The sequence below is a fragment of the Ictidomys tridecemlineatus genome, chromosome 1 (assembly GCF_052094955.1).
Source record: "Ictidomys tridecemlineatus isolate mIctTri1 chromosome 1, mIctTri1.hap1, whole genome shotgun sequence".
NCBI classification, from domain to species: Eukaryota; Metazoa; Chordata; class Mammalia; order Rodentia; family Sciuridae; genus Ictidomys; species Ictidomys tridecemlineatus.
Window position 1 is genome coordinate 168,436,177 of NC_135477.1, and position 15,829 is coordinate 168,452,005.

General features: G+C 41.1%; 1 protein-coding gene across 2 annotated transcripts in view; it reads right to left on the reverse strand.

The window, feature by feature from the left end:
* The window catches only part of Timd4 (T cell immunoglobulin and mucin domain containing 4), a 33,744-nt gene that overhangs the window by 6,217 nt on the left and 11,698 nt on the right, over positions 1–15,829 (reverse strand). The window lies entirely within an intron of this gene.

The following is a 15,829-nucleotide window of genomic DNA, read 5'->3' on the forward strand; positions in this document are numbered from 1 at the left end:
AGTGCAAGTCTAGGAGAGAGAGGGGTAGAGCTCAGGGAGGTCAAGGAGCTTAAGGTACCCCCGGGACACACACACACACACACACACACACACACACACAAGCACTACCTGCCTAACAAGCAATTGATGTATTTGAATGAAATTTTGGAAGAGTGCATTTGGAGATACTGATCTGGGAGTCATCAGTATCCAAGGAGCTGTTAAAATCCTCAGAGTGAATAAGCAATCCAAGAGCAGCCTGTCCAGAGAGAAGAGCAGGAACTGTGGGAATCATCAGCATTAAAATGTGGGCAGAGGAGGTGGAGGAGGGAACAACCAACAAACAAGAAAACAGTCAGAGAGATCAGAAAGAGATGTGCTGGAAAGCAGAGCAGGGGGAAAGACCTCCAGGAAGACACAAAATCACATCTACAATAAAACCCTGAAACAGAAGCCGAATATAAAAATCACAGAGAGAGAGAGAGAGAGGAGCCTGGATACAGTAGACTCTAGGCTAATAGTTGCTGAGATGGATCATTAAATCCACCACCCCGTTCCAAGCTTACTTGCAGTTAAGGCTAAAGAAGAAATGTGCTGGCTTGTGTAGGGCTCATAATTGGTACCAGAGAGCTTATTTGTTGTTCAGGGAAAGCGACTTGTCGAATGCCTAGGAGCATCAAAACCCAAGGAGGAAATTCAGCCGTGTTTTCATATCCTACAACTAAGTTATTGTTGTTTTTCTCTCTGCTATTATCCCCTGGAGCTGGAAATTGCAGGTAAGAATTCAAAACTCCTACTCCTGTTCTGTCAAAAGCCTGTTGCATTGTAATCACTTGTGATGGATAAACCTGAAATTGAAACCATCAAAGGGAAAAGCCAGCCTGGGTCAGTTTTATCAAATCTAATCTGTGTTTTAAATTGCAATTGCCTAATGGGAGAGACATTTTGCAAACACTGACACTGCTGCAGGATACCAAAGAACATATTTTTTTTTTCCATTCTTCTTTGGAGCAGGCTAAAAGCCTAGAAGGAAAGCTCGCTAGGGGCTACAGCATTGTATGCAGAATAGCAATGAGAAACTCCAGTCAAGTGAGAAAAGGAGCCATGCTGGTGGGCAGGGATGGGGACTAAGCAAGTCGAGACCCTGGCTTCCCTGTTGGCGGTGTCTCCTCGACCTCAGATTCTCCAGGCTCTGGGCTCTCATACAAAACAATCAGACAAAGACAGAAAACTCCCAGAAGTTTCTAGAAAGCAGTTCTGAGCAGGGCATTGTAGTGGGTTGAACAATATCCCCAAACCATGTCCACCTAGAACCTCGGACTGTGACCTTCTTGGGGAATAGCCTTTGCCCTCCTACCTCTCTCACTATTGCAAAATCACCACAAAGTGAACCACAGACCTAAATGTAAGACTGAAATCATGAAACTACCGGAAGAAAACAGAGGAAATGTTCCAGGATATTGGAATAGGCAAAGATTTTTTTTTTTTTTAATACGGTCCTCAAAGCACAGGCAACAAAAGCAAAACTTGAAAATCGGAGTCATAGCAAACTAAAATGCTTCTGTACAGCACAGGAGAAGATCAACAGTTAGGAGACAACCTTGAGAATGGAGAAAAGATTTGTCAACTGTTCAGTTGACAAGGGATTAATATTCAGAATAAATGTGGAACTTGAACTCAAGCATCTCAATGCCAAAAACAAAAATAACTGATTTAAAAACGAGCAAGTGAACTAAAGAGACATTTCTTCAAGAAGATATACATATGATCATCAGGTATAAGAAAAATGCTTATCACTAATCATCAAGGAAACACAGACCAAAACCACAAAGCCAAAATCACCTTACTCTAGCTAGAATGGCTATAATTGGAGAGACCAAAAAAAAAAAAGTTGGTGGGTAAGGATTTGGATAAAGGGTAACAACAACAGTACAACAATTATGGAAAACAGTATGAGGTTTCCTCAAAAAACTAAAAATATGATCCAGAAATATCACTACTGAATATATCCAAAGGAAATGAAATCAGTATGTCAAAGAGATAGTTGCACTCCCAAGTTTAATGCAGCACCTTTCATAATATCCAAGATATGGAATCAACAAGTTATCGACAAACAGATGAACAGATAAAGAAAATGGGATATGTATACAATATACAAAGGAATATTATATAGTCATTAAAAAAGAATGAAATCCTGTCATTTGCAGCAATATAGAACTGGGTGACATTATATTAAGTGAAATGAGTCAACCACAGCAAGAAAACACTGCATGTTGTCACTCATATATGGAAGCTCAATATGTTGATCTTGAGCATAGAAGTTGAGCATAGAATAGTGGTTACTAGCGAGACTGGGAAAGCTCAGGGGGAAGGGAGAATGAAAAGTTGGTTAATGGTTATGGAGGAAAGTGGGTAGAACTTTTGATGTTCTCCAGTAGAAGAGGGTAACTGTTCTTGATAACAAGTAATTGTATATTTCATAATAGCCATTAGGATTTTTGATGTTCCAAATAAATGTTTGAGGTGATGAACATACCAGTTACCCTGATCTGACCAGCACACACTGTGTACATGTATTGAAATATCACAAGGTACCCCGCAGATAGGTAGCATTATTAGGTGTTATTTAAAAATTTTGAAAATCTTTTAAAGAAAAACTTTTTTCGGAGTTTACACATTCACCAAAACCTCTGATTAATATTAGATTTCCCTTTAGGGCAAGCATTTATTTAAATGAAAACACTAACATAGGGATTTCTTGGTAGGTAGAATTCTTGCTATAAACTAGTGAAGAGGTCTCTTGATTTCTTGGTAGGCAAGGGTACTTGACAAAATGAAATTCCTGAAACAACCCTGATTTTAGAGGACTTCCAAGTCCTGCCATGTAACCTCTCTTACTTTGGCATCCAGGGACCCTCTCCACCATCAGTAAGTGCTTATCCCATGCTTGCTAGCTGTGTGACCATGGCCAGGACACTTCCCCTCTCTGAGCTATACAGCCTTCACCTGAAAATGCTGACATTTTACCATCCGATCTCCTATGTCCTTTTCACTTTTATAATTCTGGATGTCTTATTACAAAGAAATCTGAATGACCTGAGGAAGTTATCTTTGCATACTAATCTTTTGAAAAGGATATAGTACTAAGTTAGCATAAGGAATGAATGTGTGGATACAGATGAATGTGTATATACAGAAACACACGCATGCCTCTTGCTCCCCAAAGAAAACTAAAAGGAAACACTAAAACAAATACATCTGACTTTGAATGATAAGATTATAGACAATTAAAAAATCTGTTGTCGAGGATTATGGCTCAGAGGGAGAGCGCTCGACTCGCATGCGTGAGGCACTGGGTTCAATCCTCAGGCCCACATAAAAATAAAATGAAGATATTATGTCCACCTATAACTAAAAAAAAAATTTAAATCTGTTCTCATTAGTACTTTTGCATAACTTCTAAATATGCTCAAAGAGTTAGAAAAATTTAGCAGTAAAACACTCTTCATATCATGTGTGAATCATTGGAAATTCTCCAAGATGTCTGAGTCAAGAGCAAACTCGGAAGCTGTGTGTTATTTCTCTGAAGCAGCACCGAGGTGACCTTCTAGGTGAGACCTTGAAGAGAGCTGTTTGAAACCCAGCAGCCCACAGCCAAACAAGGGTTGGAGAGGTGCTAATAGAAAAGTACATGCCCCTGGATCTAACAGCACCAATAAAGAATGATGCCCAATAGAAGTTGATTGATTGATGTTGTTTTGATAGATAAAAAAAATTTAAAATGAGTATCTATAAAAACTGATAGAATCTGAGCAGGTTTAATAAGTAGTCAATTGAACTGTGCCATGTCAGGTTCCTGGTTTGGACTATGTCACTAAGACATTACCACTGGGAAATGCCTAGGACACCTCTCCGGGCTGATTTTGCAATTACTTGTGAATCTAACATTATTTGAAAATAAAAAGCTTTTAAGGAAGGTGGACATGATCAAAGCAGGATATACTCATGTATGGAAACACTGCAGTCAAATCCGTTAGTTTTTACAATTAATACATGTAATAAAAAAGAAAAAAGGTTTTTTAAAATTGTTTTAAGAAATATTTCATATCATTTAGTCTAATCCATGCAGGATATAGTAGGTTTGCAGAAAAGATTTGTTGAATAAAATTTAAAGTTAGTTTAAAAGAACTCAGAATGTGGACTGGGGCTGTAGCTCGGTGGCGCAGGGCTTGCCTAGCATGTGTGAGGCACTGGATTCGATCCTCAACCACCACATAAACATAAACAAATGAAATGAAGGCTGACTGTCCATCTACAACTACCAAAAAAATTTTTTAAAAGAGAACATAGGATAATTTTGTAAAAGGAAGAGAAGGAGGAATAGAAAGAGGAAAAAAATTTTGTAAAAAATAATAAAACATATTATTATGTGGATATGAAACTGTTACAGGGATTATCTCTTGCTCATAGAGAGGGGAACACATATGAACTTTCATTTGATGAAGTTTTAACCTTTTTGTTTTTTCACAAGAGCAAGTATTTATTCTGTAACCTGCAAAGTCAATAAATTTTAAGCAAGAAAACTATGGCACTAAGAACTGCACTTTGACCATCTAAGGACATAAAACCTAATAGGGTAGGAAGCTGCATTCAGGGGCTGTTCTGCAAGAACCCTGGGAAAAAGCTGAGCATCCACCGGTCCCTTCCAAGGAACCCTCCTGAGTCTGCATGATGTAAATCAAGAGTTTGCAAAATATGACCTGAGGGTCAAGGCCAGTTCATGGAGGGTTTCTGTGCAGTCCACAAACCAAGGATTGTTTCCATATTTTTAAAGAGTTGAGGGGAAAGCAAAGAGAATAATTACTATTCAAAATTCAGATTTCTGTACCCCTGAGTTCTATGGATGCACAGTGGTTTCCATTTGTTTCTATATTGGCTACGACTGCTTCTGCGCTCTGGTGGCAAAGCTGAGTGACTGTCACCCAGACGAGACTGTGGCCCACAGGCCTCAATGTACCTTTTGGCCCTGTACAGGAAAAGTTCGTTGGGCCATGGCATGCTGAGCCTACTGGTGCAAAAACAGTGGAGTCAGGAAATTAAATGCATCCTATCTGAGCACAGTTTTAATCTGAAGAGCTTTCCAATGAGACCCTCAGGTGACGGCAGACTTCTCCTTCCACATGATTCTGCCTCAGGTGGGAGAACCCACAATCTCGCTCAGCAAAGACCATGTGCTATGTGCCATTCTGAGCTGCCATTGACATTTTACGTTCAAAAGTCTTTTAAGAATCCACTTTAAATATCATCCCTGCTCCCATTCCATTAGTAACAATTTGCTTTAAATTACTAGACTCCTGCCAGAATCAGTTTATTGAACACTTAACTAGGTGCCTGGCACAGTGGCAAGCCCTTTATGTAAATCATCACATTTGTTTCTTACAAAAACCATTTTATAGACATGCAAACTAAAACTGAAAGAAATTACCTCCTTTACTTCCTATTTATTTATTTTGTCGAATCACTTGCCCAAGATAACTCAGACAATAAAGGGACAATAACAGGAAATTTGAACCCAAATCTGAATGACTCAAAAAAAGACTTGATTACAGCCACTCTGGGAGAAAAGAAAGAGTGCATTAAAATCCAGTTTGAAAACAAAAACTCTCCAATGAGAGGAATTCTAGCCAGAAATCAATGAGAAATAACTGCACTTCATCTTCTCAGTGGGTACTTTTTAACACTCTTGATAGACCCCGCGACTCATGTGGATCCACTTCCCAAACAAAATTAGTTCTGAAATAAGTCAATTCAACGATACAATCTTAACGCGATCCTAGGATTCTGAAAGTGATAACTGCAGGCCTTCTGAGAAGTTTCTTTTCTTTCGTGATGAACCCCTGGCTTATGCTGCCCTCTCTGGATCACTGGTGGTATGGTTTTAAGAAATCCAGAGAAAGCAAAGGTATCCCAAAAAATGGCAATTTGAATATTTTAGAATTGGGAGGAATTCGAAATTACCTCCTTGGCTTCCTATCTATCAATCTATGTGTCTATCTATTTATTTACCTATTTAGTCAAGGGAGAAATTGAAACCGAGAAAGAGAAGTTTATTTGCTCAAGTCTTCACAGTAGTGAGTTCCAAGGAAAGTGACAAGAACCTGTGTTTGCTGACTTCTACACACTGTTCTTATTTGCTGAACTTGCCGGTCGGCACTAACAGACATGGGACTTCAGAACTCCCCTGAAAAAAGTGGAAACACCCATTTACTGAACTCACATATATATTTTTTTCAAATCTGGAAGCCTCTATAAGGAATGAGCCAAAAGAACACAATACATATGCACTTTAATTAATAAACCAAAGAGAAGAACATTCAGGAGTTGGGGAGTCCTTAGCTACCAGAGCAAAAGTGGATGTGGGCCTCTTTTTTTTTGAAAGGGAACAGAGAGCAAATTGTGTTGATACCGGAAGAGGATCATAGAGAGGAAGGAATGCTGAGATGCTGTCACATTTCACACAAGAGAGGGAAACAGGAGAGAAACAGAAACTCTAGAAAAAGGGGCACCCAGGTTGGAAAACTGCTTCCACCCTCCACGCTCCTGAGATAGCCCAGCAGCAAAAATCTCATCACCAGAGGGCCCAGCTCAGGCTCCTCTCCTTGGGTGCCAATCTAAGGGTGTCAGCAAAGCAAAGATAAGACCCCTCCACTCTCACCTGTTCCCTCTGACACCCCTCTGAGGGCAATATCTGGCATTCTGTTACAACCAGACCAGCTGATCAGTAACTCCAGACTCAGGGCTGTGGGAAGGCTCGTGTTCCACCAAGCAGCCTTGGAATTATTGATAGTACCAACAACAATAATGCAGCTAAGAATTGACTACAAGCCAAACAACAGCTCAAGGTATTTTCCATGTTTGACATCAGTTAATCCTCAGAAAATGCTGTGCAGTGGGCATGGTTATTGTCCTTGTCTTTCAGTGGGAAACTTTTGCAGCACTGAGAGGTTAGGCAACTTGCTAAGGTCACGTGGCTAGGAAGGGGCAGAGCAAATCTCAGAGCCAAGATTATCTACCTGCAGAGCTCAAGCTCTTATCCTCTGGGTTTGATGGACTTTGTAAAATGTGGGAAGAGCTCACAGAACTCTTGCTTTGCAAAGATTTGCTCTGGAAACTGAATGCAATAATAAGCAATCAGTTTAGAATGAAACCCCAGTCAGCTGCCACCTATATGGGTACAGTTTTAGGGAAGGAGATCCTAATGCACATTGACATCAATGATTATTATGAGCACAACGGAAGCATCAGAAGGACATGAAGCGTATGTTGTTTCCACTGAGCTTCAAAATGATTCTATGAGTTAAGTAAACTTGGAAAGAATGATTGAAAGAGGAAGAAACTGAAGTTCTGAGAGGTCCCAGGCCATGCCCAAGGTTGCACAGCTAACGATGATTGCTAGTAAGTGATACAGCAATGACATCTGATTACAGATTCCACTTCCCTTCTTTCTGAGCATGCAGGGCTCATCACACCTGCCAACTGCATGTGGCATGCTCTTGCCAAGGGCATTTTTGTCTTTATTAATAGAATTATTCCCAGTGAGGAGAACAGAGATCTTATCACTGAGGACCCATGGACCCTGCACCCCTGTGAAATCAGAACTTTCTCTAAGAGCCTGGAAGCCCCTCCCTGGATCAATAATAGGAGGACATTTGTCCCCGAAGAGAGGTCACAGTCCGGCATTGGTCCGGCTCTGTGTTCTATTTCAATGCCTCACACTTAACTTCTTTTCCCCTCTGTGTTTGACTTGCCAGACATAACTCTTGAAGCTTGACAACTGTCTTTGATCTTATTTGGCTGACCTTTCTGAAGGTGAGCTGCTAGATGCTAGAATTACATGGATTCAATTCCAACTTTATTAATAAAAAATACCATTTGTGTGGCGGATAGGATATAATGCGACTGTGAGAAGAATCGTGAGCATCCACTGTCTGTCCTTCTGCTTTATCCCCCGGAATGTCAGCCTACCAACCGATTCAAGTCTGTGAGCAGCACCGGGAATAGGAGATAAAACAGATCTGCTAATGCCTCGCGGAAGACGTGGACTTTGAAATCAACAGCATCCAATTTCTCGCTTCTAACGATGGCATTCGTGAGCAAACCTGAGCTCTACCTTGTTCTCTGCTCCCCTCTGTTCCTTATGCTGAGCTTAGACTGAGAAATGACAATTCCTCTTATAACTTCTTTATGCCCTTGATCAACTAAGGACCAAGAAAAGCATCCGGTTCTAACAGGGCTCCCTTTTATCTAATAAAACAATGCAGTATGGGGGAATCAGCTCTCATTTGGGAACCCAAAGAGTCTCACCAAAAGGCTGGTCCCTCCTCCTCTTTGAGCTTTTCAAATGCATCTGTGCCTCAGTTTCCTCCTCTGTAAAATAAGCAGACTGTACTGTACTTCCTTCTCAGACCTGCAGCTGGGATGGCTAAGAAAGAATCTCATGAGGAAATTTCTACACATACAGTTTCTTGGCCAATCGCATGGGGTTCTTATGTGGCAAGTCTTGGCTTCAGCAGAGTGATCTATATTTTTCACAAAGCTCCCGTGACCCCACCCAAGGCCTGGTTTGATATTTATAGATTGCATGGACTCTAAGTGCTAGCTCCTCAGCCTCCTCTTAACTCTAACTTCTCTTGCACTTCTTCTTTGAGGCCCCCCTGCCACAGTGCACAGCATTGAGGATTTCCTCGCAGACAGCTACACCCTCCCTAACCCTTGACAGCTTCCTCTGACCCTGTGCCCTCTGGATCCCATCTTGCTTTTGATATCTCCCTGTCTACCTCCTTACTGGCTTTTTTCTCCCACCACTTTCTCCCTAGTGTTCCTTCAACAGGGCAGGGGGAGAAGGGACCCTCCTCTGCACCTCTTCATCTCTCCCTTCACCTCCCAATATCTTTAGGTGACCCTGCAGGAGCTTCCCTAATTCCCCCTTGGCTGATGACACAATGAAATGTTTAAGGGGCCAGGTTCAAGAGCCCAAGAGACCCGTAGCTCCAACTCTGGTACATTCCTTAGTCTCTCCAAACCTGTTTCTTCTTCTTGGACAGAATACTAGACTCTTCCTCACAGGTCTAGACAATGCCTCAGAAGGACAGTCTGTATCCAGAACACTGAGCCCAGCCCTGGAACATAATAAGCACTCAATTAAGTGCAATTAGCAATAATTATATCTTTGAACCATCCCTCCTGAGGTCACACACAAGAAATCAGGGCAGACTGGCGAGTTCTTAGCATTTACTCTGTGCATCATCACAGTAAGTATTTTGATAAGGTAAGTGCCAATGATGAAAGGCACCCCCCTCCACCCTGGCATCAGGAGTCAGCCCAGACCCACACTTCTAACTGCCTGCTAGCCATTTCTCAGAGGCGTGTCAATCAATCGCAAGATCTTCCGCACAGAGTCCCCTCTTCCCCTGCACTTCCCTTACCAGTTAACCCATCCCACCAACCCAGTCTCCCAAGTGGCTTCCTTCTTTCTTTTGTGACCAAGTCCTCTGACTCCTGAGTCCTAAGTGATTGGCGCGTCCTTCTCTACCATTGCTGCTACCAGCATTCAGGTCCAGACATTCCTCTCTTACTTGAAATACTCTAGGAGTCCACTGGGTAGCCTGCCTGCCTCCAGGCTTGCTCCTCTAACACATCTGCCACACTCCTGCCAGAGCACTTGTCCCCAAGACAGAGCTGGAAATGGCATTCCCTACTCAGAAGTCATGAAAGGTTCCTCCGGAGGAATCTGGAATGAATGAAATCTAAATTCTTCAATCCGCCATTCAAGCCCCTAAGAATCTAGCCACAGCTTCCTGTCTCCATTAGCCAAATTGGACTGTGAAACCATCTCTAGAGAGTTCACTCTCTTGTCAGTCTTCCCTGTGTTTGCTCAAGCTGGTCTCCCTGCCCTTAGGTGACCCTGCAGGACCTTCCCTCATCCCCCATCAACGAAGTGATCTCATCTTGGAAGAACCAGTGCAAAGAACATTGAGTAAAACCATCCCTGACCTTGGCTCTCTTTTCCAAGATAGCATCCATCTCTCACTTCTTCAGGCCCCAGTGAACTTTTCACGTCTCTATCTCAAAACATGAAGCCCCATGACGGCTTGCTCCCCACACACCTGTCTGTGCCAGTAAAATGTGGAGCCCTTCCCACCCCTTCCCACAGAACACGGTCCAGAAGCTCCTGATTTTTATGTCCTGTGCCACATACAGAGTAGCAAGTAAAGATCATGTTACCTTTTTCCATGTGTCTAAACCAAATGCCAGACTACAAGAGAAAGATAAGAAAGTTCCATCTCCAGCTATGGTTTTCCTCTGACGATCCTTTGATTCCATGGAGAGGCCAGCAGCACAGTGAAGCTTGTGCTGGCTTTCAAAGAACACACAGTAGTAGGAAAAAATGTTCCCCAAAGCATCCTTACCCCACTCTGCAATCATTCCTGTCCCTGGAACTAAAAATGATAAATAAACAACTACAAGAAGCTACTGCCAAAAATCACAAGCAAAGAAAAAGAAAAATGTTACATTATCAGAGATACACTATTACTTCCAATTTTACTAGATTTACACTCAAGTTATCATGTGCATTTGGGTGCATTAATGTTTTTTTTAAGAGCTTAAAGGTTATTATACAGAGTAGCTGGGTTCATCCTGACAAACTCATACATGCACGGAAATAGATTTAAGTTCATGAACCCGCCTTTCCCTTCCCCTTTTCCCTTCCTCCTCCCACTTCTCCTTCCTCTACTCTACTAGACTTTCTTTCATTCATCTATTAATTAGTGTTTAATTGGTTTTTTATGTAATCTTATCCTTCCTTCACCTTTTCCTTTCCTGTACTCTTAGCTTCTGCATATGAGAAAAAAAAAAAAAACATTTGACCTTTGAGTTTCTGAGTCTGGCTAATTTCACTTAGAATGATATTCTCCATTTCCATCCATTTACCAGAAAATGCCATAAATTCATTCTTTTTAATGAACTCCATGGTGTCTGTATGTGTGTTCCTGTGTGTGTGTGTGTGTATCACAATTTCTTAATCCATTCATATTTCTATGGGCATCTGGACTGATTCCATAATTTAGCTATTGTGAATTGTGCTGCTGTAAACATTGATGTGGGGCTGGGGTAGTGGCTCAGTGGTAGAGCGCTTGCCTAGCATATGTGAGGCACTGGGTTTGATTCTCAGCACTGCATATAAATAAACAACAACAAAAAAAGGTCCATTGATAACTTAAAAAAAAATTTTTAAAAAAACATTGATATGGCTGTGTCACTGTAGATTGCCTATTTTATATCTTTGGGGAAAGTACCCAGGAGTGAGATTAGCTGGTTCATATGGGGGTTCCATCCCTAGTTTTTTTAAGGAATCTCCAAACTGCTTTCCAGAGTGACTGTACATCCCACCAACAATGTACAAGTGTTCCTTTCTCCCCACATTTACCTCGCCAGCATTTATTGTTGTTTGTTTTCTTGTTCCTTGCTGCTCTGACTAGAGCAAGATGGAATCTTGTAGTTTTGACTTGCATTTTTCAGGTGCATTGAATTTGAATTAGTCTACTATTTTGACTTCATGTTGGTGATTGGTATAATGATCCATTTAGGAGCTGAGGAAAAAGTGAATCCTAATACTTTAGGAGTGAATATGAAACCCTGCCTCAAGGGAGCCCTGTTGAGAGATAACGCCTGCCAGTCCTGGGACAAAGGCCGTCCATGCATGAGATCAGGAGAGCTGGCTCTGGTGGCAGATCTCTTCCCAACTCATCGAAAGGCCTCTCTCAAATCACTGGTCTTCTCGGTGCCTCAGTTTCCCCAGTATTCCACACAACACTTCCCTCTACACCCACCTCTCATTCTAGGAGTTCATAGACTCATAATCAGTATCCCTGAATCCTGGCTATGAGTCCCAGCTTTGCTTCTGTCTAGCTGTGTGATCTTGGGTAAGTCACTGCATCTCTGAGCTCCATTTCTATGCAGTTAAAGAGTGGAGGTAAGGATGTCAATCCTGGGTAGAGTTTCTCTTGATGCAGACTAAAGACTCTATAACTGGAGGAGGGGGCCATTAAACTAGAAGATGTGGACATAGAGTGGCCTTATAACATTAAAAACATGAATCTGGAAGCCCTGAATGACAAGCTAGATCACAGCTCCTTTTCAGATAGAACTTGATTTTTCAAGTCTAAATTACAAAGTGGAACAAAACTGAGCATAGATTAAGAAAGACAAAACAATGGAGAATGAAGACGTCCACCCGTAGTAATAAAGCCAGTAATTTCCAGTTCCGCAGAGCATCCTAAAAAGGAGTCCGTGGAAAGCGTTCAGAATCTCACATTTACTCTGTTCTTAGAGAATCACTACTATAAGATTTTTAAAACTTCCTCAAGTTCATAATTTTGTCACTCAGGAGCTATTTCCCCAGTGTAATTAGTAATTAAAAAAATAATAAAAACGACAAAGAGTCTATGAATGTATCAGGAATAGCAAGTCAGTGGACATCGGATACTAACGGCCTCTTATTATCCCTCTGGATTAACCTAACAAGGAAGGCGTGTGAGGGGGACTAGCAGCAGAAATGTAAAGAACGGACACAGGAATCCTTCATGAAGACAGTCATTTACCAGCTAATGGTTATACACGCATGCACTTCCTCACCTAACCGTCTCTTAAAAGCCCTTTATTGTAATCCTCATTGTACAGTTTGAGGAAACTGAGATTTCAGAAAGGACAGAGCAAGAAGGGGAACAAACAAAAATCACCACAAAATGGCAATGTACTCATGAGCATTCGGGTCCTCTTAAATCCCAGCCAAGGCCACCCAGAGACCAGGAGGAGGACTAGAAAGAAAGAACTGGAGATATTGAAGCCATTAAAGTGAGCCTGAGATACAATCAGCAGGGGACTTAATCCCAGTCCACTCTATTTGCTCTGGCTTTAGGAGTCCATAAATAATGGTGATCGAGGCTTTAGGGAACAATTTGGGATCACTGCACATACTTCTGCTTCCCAGAAATAAATGAAATGAATCCTCTTAGAGGGTTAAGAGTTTGCATGCTCCTGCTAGACTTCTAAGAGGGAGAAAACAATCTTCGAAAGATCTTCATCAGAGTTTTCATTCATGGGTGTTTGTTTGTGTTTGTAATTGAATTATGGTTCCTAACCATTTGGGAAATTGCAGAAATTTTGGAGAATCCCATGAAAATTCTGAGCTTTTCCATAAAAAACTGTGTACACACAAAAAGTCTACATATAATTTCATGGGATTTATGCTCCCCACCTCCACCCAAAGTTTATCCATAGATAATCCTCATTTAAGGACATAGTTTAAAATTGGACATAGTGGGCTGGGGCTGGGGCTCAGTGGTAGAGTGCTTGCCTAGCATGTGTGAGGCACTGGGATAGATCCTCAGCACCACATAAAAATAAATAAATAGAATTATTTTTAAAAATGGACATAGTTTTAAAATCCCTGAATCTGGGGTGTGACTGACTGACTGACTCTCTCTCTCTCTCTCTCTCTCTCTATCCAGCTGTGTGATCTGGGGCAAGTGGCTCCACATTTCGAGCTCCATTTCTTAGTATCCATAGAGTGGAGGGAAGAATTGCTACTCTGAGGAATGCTAAGGATTTAAACTAGCCCTCAACCATAGAAGCCTTACCATCAAAAAAAAAAAATGTGAAGAAATGGGGAGGGAATTAGAGACAATTAGCCAGAATGGGAGTTGGGGAGGACCCAGAGACATGCAGGCCCTCTAAATTGGGTTAAAGCATTTTCACTAAAACAAAGAAGAACCCTTATTCTATAAGAGGCTCCAAAGGGGAGATCAGAAGGAAGCAGCATGGGATTGTCAGAGTAGCCTTAGAGTTGGAAAGACATGGGTTAAATCGAGGCTTGCCATCAACTGGACAAGTTATTCATCTTCGTGGACTCTAAAACAGAGGGGATAACTCTACTTACCTCATAGGAATTCATGAAAAATAAGAGATAATACAAATAAAATGTACAGTGGGGAAAAAAGTATTGGCTTCTTTAATAAAAGAAACTATTGGCTTCTTTAATAAATTCTATTATCTTTCATTTCTTTACCTGTAAAATGAGGATCATAGCTGTACCTGCTGGATGATCACTGTGAAATTTAAGTACAAACATGGACATAAAAACTTTTCAATCATCGCCTAATATACAGTTAAGTCCTCAATAGGTGGTGACTGCAAATATGCTGTGTTTCATTGTAATAAAAAAAATGGGAAGAATAGGGTGATAAATGAAAAAAAAATCATGACCTTTTATTTCAGACTGGAAGCCCAGGTAAGTCAAGTCATATTTAAGAACATGTAATCAGCTGGGCCCAGTGGCACATGCCTGTAATCCCAGAGGTTTGTGAGGCTGAGGCAGGAGGATCATGAGTTCAAAGCCAGTCTCAGCAAAAGCGAGACATTAAGCAACTCAGTGAGACCCTGTCTCTAAATAAAACACAAAATAGGGCTGAGGATGTGGCTCAGTGGTTGAGTGCCCCTGAGTTCAATCCCTAGTACTCTTCCTCACCACCACCACCCCCAAAAAAAGCAATCAGAGCTAGACTTCCTGGTTCTGGTACCTGAAAACTATTGACCTTGGGAAATTTAGATAAAACAGCTCTCTGGGCATCTACTAAGAGCTATTAAATGAAGCTTGCCACTGGCCTTGTGGCAAGCCCCTCTTCAGCTTTAACCTATGGACATTGCAGCAAGGGCTCCCTCTGTCCTAGGATTTGGTCCATAAGGAGTGAAATTAATATTATCAGGATAGAATAGAAAATAAGAAAAGAGATTATTCCCTTGTAATTCTGTGTAAAATAGTCTAATGTTTAAAATGGAATAGAGAATAGTAGTTTGGGGACACTATCCTGACCCTCCACTACCTTTGCAAAAAGTAGTTCCCCAACTTCACTTCAACCCTGAACAAAGAGGGTTTGGATCTTGTCTCCCAGTTTCCCTCTAGCTATCAACTTCCATTCCAGATCTTCACACTGTATGAGTTGATGCAAGCCAAAACTTCTCAACATCAGATCACACTCACGTTGCATCTTAATTTGTAGTCTCATTGCAAAACTTCCCCCTGCTTCCACGCACTCCTGTCTTCCCCTTCCCCCACTCCCATCTTCTGAGCCCTGTGAGTGCTATTACATTGCCTCCTTTGAGTTAAGGGATGGCTGTTTTCTGATTGACATAGATGCTCAAACTCTCTGTTAATCAAAACAGGAAAAGAACAAGATGACATGTTCTCAGGAGATTGAAAAAAATAAAATGGTCATATCAAGCATAAGGAGGATATGGGAAAGCAGATATTCTGTGGGTGGGAAAATAAATCAGCACAGCCTTTCTCAAGGACAATTTTGTAATAGCTGTTAAATTGAAAAGAGCACATTTTTTTTTTCAATCTAGCATTTTTACTGCTTGGTCACCAAATCTACCTAGAGAAATGCTTGCATAATTGCCGAAGGAAGCATGCATATTCAAGGATGTTCACAGCAGCATCATTTATAATAGAAAAACTTTGGAGCAACTGAAATACCATTCAATAGGCAATAGATATTATGAGTACCCATGGTATGACCTATTTTAGTGCAATTCAACATAATGATACTGGTCTCTAAATGAACTGAAAAAAATAAGTGGTCCAATATACATCATTAAGTAAATAATGATATTTACTCAAATATCATATGCATCATATAACATGCAGTACCTTATTGTATATGATATGATGGTTTAAAACACACACACACACACACACACACACACACACACACTCACACACACACATATA